Source organism: Ascaphus truei, unplaced genomic scaffold, assembly GCF_040206685.1.
Source record: "Ascaphus truei isolate aAscTru1 unplaced genomic scaffold, aAscTru1.hap1 HAP1_SCAFFOLD_986, whole genome shotgun sequence".
Taxonomy (NCBI): Eukaryota; Metazoa; Chordata; class Amphibia; order Anura; family Ascaphidae; genus Ascaphus; species Ascaphus truei.
The window spans coordinates 24140-30000 of record NW_027457326.1 but is presented as its reverse complement, the minus strand read 5'-3'; the positions used below and the strand labels follow the sequence as shown (position 1 = coordinate 30000).

The 5861-nt window shown below is 45.4% G+C and overlaps 1 long non-coding RNA gene across 1 annotated transcript in view; it reads right to left on the bottom strand.

The window, feature by feature from the left end:
- LOC142486775 (uncharacterized) overlaps window positions 1-3241 on the bottom strand; it is a 28834-nt gene extending 25593 nt beyond the window's left edge. The window contains exon 1 of the long non-coding RNA XR_012799058.1: window positions 3018-3241. This is a non-coding gene — a long non-coding RNA (uncharacterized LOC142486775). The remainder of the gene's footprint in view (window positions 1-3017) is intronic.
- Between the last annotated feature and the right edge of the window lie 2620 nt (window positions 3242-5861).

Genomic DNA, 5861 nt, shown 5'->3' with positions numbered 1-5861 from the left:
GGGTGGTGGCAGGGACACAGAGACCATCCTGAGGGAGAGCAGTCCTGTGTGGAGGAAGACACCCTGTACCTGATTGATAGTCTTGTTGCTGCTATTCTGCTGCTGTGAATAAAGAGCTGCGGCTGCTTTTAAAGATATACAGTGTGAGACTGGAATCTCTCATCCCCGAGGGGGGGGGGGGGACTCTCTGGAAGGATTCCACCCGTATTCCTGGGGCTCAGAGATGGAGGCGCTGCACCATTACATACATACAGCTAAACCCCGTTATAACGCGGTCCTCGGGGTCCACCCCGAGACCACCGCGTTAGTAACGGTGTCGCGCTAATTTAAAAAAAAAAAAATGGCCGCCGCATCAGCGCATATTCATCCCGCGGGACAGGAGATGGGAGCGGGGATGACCCTCTGGTCCCCGCTTCCCCCTGTCACCGCGGGACAGGAGATGGGAGCGGGGATGTCCCTCCGGTCCCCGCTTCCCCCTGTCACCGCGTGACAGGCCGCGGGATAGGAGGGGGGATGCCCCTCCGGTCCCCGCTTCAGGAGGAGCAGAGGGAACTGGCAGGGAACATCCACACCTCACGAGCCGCACGGCGCATGCGCATGCGCACGGCGAACGTGAGGGGTGCCTAAAGTGATCGCTGTCGGGATGTGCTGCTTTGGAGACAGGTAAGCACAGTCTCCGGAAGACCGCTAACCCCCCCCGCCGCAGCACAGGGCCCTCGCGCAGCAGTACAGGGCCCTCCGTAGCGCAGGGTCGTCCTGTCACTCAGCCGCAGCGCAGGGCCCCGCCACCCCCCCACAGCATGACGTCCCCCCCCCTGCCCCGGGCCGTAACACCAGCGTAGAGGGGAGGGGGACACACCGGACGCTCGGACACCCTTTCCCCTGGCTGTGAGGGGGTTAATGTTGAAGAGGCACCACAGAGGTTGGGTTACCTTGCTGTGTGTGTGTGTGAGCAGTGTGCAGTGTGTGTCAGTGTGAGCAATGAGCAGTGTGTCAGTGTGTGCAGTGTGAGCAATGAGCAGTGTCTGTGCAGTGTGTGTCAGTGTGAGCAGTGTGTGTGCAGTGTGCAGTGTGCAGTGTGTGTCAGTGTGAGCAGTGTGTGTGCAGTGTCAGTGTGAGCAGTGTGTGTGCAGTGTGTGTCAGTGTGAGCAGTGTGCAGTGTGTGTCAGTGTGAGCAATGGGCAGTGTGTGTGCAGTGTGTGCAGTGTGTGCAGTGTGCGTGCAGTGTGAGCAATGAGCAGTGAGTGTGTGCAGTGTGCAAAAAAAAAAAAAAATTTTTTTTTTTTTAAAAACGGGAGCCACGGGAAAACCGCGTTATAACCGAATCGCGGTATAGCGAGGCGCGTTATAACGGGGTTTAGCTGTAGTTACATAGTTACATAATAGATGAGGTTGAAAAAAGACGTACGTCCATCAAGTTCAACCTATGCTAAATTCAGACAACAGATACTTTATTCTATATCTATACTTACTTATTGATCCAGAGGAAGGCAAACAAAAAACCCCATTAAGGGGAAAAATTAATTCCTTCCTGACTCCAAGAATTGGCAATCGGATTAATCCCTGGATCAACATCCTTCCCATATATACTTATTTGGTATATCCCTGTATACCTGTCCCATCTAAAAAGATGTCCAACCTTTTTTTGAACAAATCTATTGTATCTGCCATCACAGTCTCCATGGGTAATGAGTTCCACATTTTAACTGCCCTTACTGTAAAGAACCCTTTCCTTTGTTGCTGCTGAAATTTCCTTTCCTCCAACCTTAAGGGATGGCCCCGAGTCCTTTGTACTGCCCGTGGGATGAATAGTTCTTTTGAAAGCTCCTTGTATTGTCCCTGAATATATTTGTATATAGTTATCATATCCCCTCTTAGACGCCTCTTTTCTAATGTAAATAAATCCAATATAGCTAGCCTCTCCTCATAAGTTAGAATGTCCATCCCCTTTATTAATTTGGTGGCTCTTCTCTGCACTCTCTCTAGTTCCATAATGTCTTTTCTTAGGATTGGTGCCCAAAATTGTACTCCATATTCAAGGTGTGGTCTTACTAATGCTTTGTAAAGGGGCATAATTATGTCTACTTCCCTTCCATCCATTGCCCGTTTGATGCAAGATAAGATCTTGTTTGCCTTTGCAGCTACTGCATGACATTGGGCACTATTGCTAAGCCTGCTGTCTACAAGCACCCCTAAATCCTTCTCCATCAAGGATTCCCCCAATATATCTCCATTTAATTTGTAAGTCGCCTTTTTATTCTTGCATCCCAAATGCATAACCTTACATTCATCTGTATTAAACCTCATTTGCCATTTACCTGCCCACGTTTCCAGTCTCTCCAAGTCCTTCTGAAGAGAAATTTCATCCTGCTCTGATGAGACGGAGGCATTCACCCCAGAAACCTGATCCTGTCATCCCCCATACCATCGCGGGAGACTCAGGCCCCCCTGTTGCCAGCAGGTATGCACCACACTCAGACACGTAGCCAGACCCTAGTACAGAGGAGGGGGGCCCGATCTGCGATTGGCCCAGGGAAGGGGGGCTACATTGGGAATCGATGTTATTTTTCTTCATAATAATGGGTATCCTCAAAGCTAATGATATGCCAAAATGACGTCCATTAGCAAAACTACAATTGTTTCTTCACTTTTTCTGCTTGATCAATAGGGTGACCAGATTTCGAAAATGAAAAACCGGGACACCTTAAAAAATAATTTATTAAACAAATTACATCACGTGACACCCCCCGTTGCCATGACAACAAGACACTCTGATGCCCCTGCAGTGTTAGTGTGTATAGAGGTGGGGGCTTTGCTTGGGCCCTTCAACTCTTACAGCCAGGGCATTATTGGCCAGGAATGCCCAGTTCGGAGCCGATTACTACTTCAAAATGTATTTGATTCGTAACAACATCAAAAAACTCTAATACCAATAACTAACAACCACAGACAATGATAATCTAAACCATCAAATAAAATGTCTACGGCCCTTGTTCAAGCATGTTTGCGGTACTTACCAGATAAATCAGTGCCTGCAATCCACAACTGTATCCGCCTCTCCGAGCGTCTGAAAGCAATCCAGCGTTCCTGGTGTGTGGCTGAAGAGGTGAGGGACTCCCTCCTCTCAAACGGAAAAGAAGAGCAAAAAATAGAGTTGGAACATACCTATCATACAGGGATGAGAGAGAGAGACAGAGAATGAGAGAGAGACAGAGAATGAGAGAGAGACAGAGAATGAGAGAGAGACAGAGAATGAGAGACAGAGAATGAGAGACAGAGAATGAGAGAGAGACAGAGAATGAGAGAGAGACACAGAGAGAGAGAGAGACAGAGAATGAGAGAGAGACAGAGAGAGGGACATAGGGAGAGAGAGACACAGAGAGAGAGAGACAGACACAGAGAGAGACAAAAGTAATGTACTGTATAACCATTTTACCGTACCCCCTAGTATTCGTGTAATCATTGTCCCACACCCCCTTTTACTCACGCTTTGGCAATACTGAAATGTTCTTTTGACAGAGACACACAGAGAGAAACAGAGACACACAGAGAGAGACAGAGACACAGAGAGAGAGACAGAGACACAGAGAGACACACAGAGAGAGACAGAGACACACAGAGAGAGACAGAGACACACAGAGAGAGACAGAGACACAGAGAGAGAGAGAGAGAGAGAGAGACACGGGCCTATTTAGTAAGCGTCGATAAGGCTGCGTCTATAGTATTTCAGACGGAGGGAAGGCACACACGCTGCAATACACTTGCTGAAGCCTGAGCTTTTTTTTGGCTTTGCAGGGTATGCAGCGGGTGCGATTGGGGGCGTGGCAATAAATATTTGGAGGCGTGGCAATAACGTTCCGGCGCGGACGTCACTTCCCTACCTCACATCCCGATCCACCGGCATTTTTTCAGATGCAGCATCTGAAGCACTGTGCAGACAAGAAGAAAAATGCACACAATGCGCACCAGAGATTAAAATATAGTAAATTATTTATTAATAAAACAAGAAATAACCGAGGAGGATCCAACCCCACCTCAGTACTTTCTTCTCGTTGCTATTGCCACACTATACGTCCTGACGCCGGAAGGGAAGTTGGTACGCGACCAAGACGAGACACCGGATTTACAGTGGAACCACAACATACCACAGATTGCTGGAGGACCACACTGCGAGGGGCGCAGCCTATCGAGTTTCCCGGTCATCGTCCAAAGTCTGGAGCTGCGGAGTGACCACCGGATTACCACGGAGCCCGAGCCTGTCTCACACAATGCTTTTACCAAACGGATGTTTGTGAGTTTGCTATTTTTATCTTGTCCAGGAAATGAAATTGTTAAACCGAATTTACACATGGAGCGGGCGCTTTCTCTTCTTTTTTTTGCTTAGATATCTATCGAGGAGGTGGTTGTTTCCCTGAAGAGAGCTGCCAGGGCTCCAGAGGACGCCCGAATTGGATCCTTTTATGATTGAGTTATAACATAGCTATTAGAGCTAGGTTTCTGGACTTTTATTGTGTTTAGGCATAGTGTTTATTATTATTTTATTACAGCTACTTTTTAGTAATTGCACTGTTATTAATTCTGACCACTAATTCTCACTGCCATTATAATCTCTCTCTAGCCACAACCAAATTGCTATATCAGCTATATTATTTATTGGTTATACCAGGGGAGCACAAACTTTTGCAGCTCGCCCCCCTGCCGGTGCTCGCGCCCCCCCCCCCTTACCTTGATGCGGCGTCATGTGACCTGCAGCGGCATTTGACGAGGGTGACGTCACATGACCCCGCGGCGTAATTTAACATACTGTGCTATATCTATGCACACACAGCTGTCTCTAGGCATAAAACACATCCACACCGGGGGAAGGACCAGCACAGATAACATTCCAAGAGACACTGTTTTTAAGTATACCTTTTGCTTGCTTCATTCATTGTAACATCGCCGGAAGAAGAGATCAGTGTATCTCGAAAGCTCGCACAAATAAAAGCATTTCGTTAGCCACAGAACGGTATCATCTATTTATTTTTTGATTATTGAAGCTCGGCTAACACGGTACTGATACCTCTATATATATATATTGCGCGCGCACACACACATATAACGTTTTATCCAACTTTTTCATTTATCATTTGTAGAGAAAATGAACAATGTCGCCAGAAGTGCTATTTTTCAAAATGTAACATCTCTACTAATTAGTGTAAAATGATACTTCATATAAAGCAGGTTATGGGACCCAGTATAAAATGACCTTCATGTTTCTTATCACATCCCAGTATATGGATACTTTCTATTATCACAAGCTGCTAACATGTGACAGGGCTCAGAGTCTGAGCCCATAATGTGACATACAGAACATTCTCATTCTAAATTTCAAAAAATATTGTGTTGATTTCTGACCTGACTGCCGTGGTTACAGCTCAACCACTCTGTTCTACTGTATGTCACCACTTTCTGCCACAACCAGCTGACGGTGGATCTGCAAGGAGTTCAACGCTTATTGGCATCACATCTGTTGCTTGGTTGACGTATCATTTCTCCAGCTTTTTATTGTATTGTTTTTAAATAGATTACATTTATTTAGTTGAATAGATATTTATTTAGTTTAATAGATATTTATTTAGTTTAATAGATTATATTTCTAAGTTTAATAAGTTATATTTCTTAGTTTAATAAGTTATATTTCTTAGTTTAATAAAATATATTTCTTAGTTTAATAAGTTATATTTCTTAGTTTAATAAGTTATATTTGTTAGTTTAATAAATTATATTTCTTAGTTTAATAAGTTATATTTCTTAGTTAATAGATTATATTTGTTAGCACAGTAGATTATATTTACTAGTATTTAAGTCTCCCCCTCAGT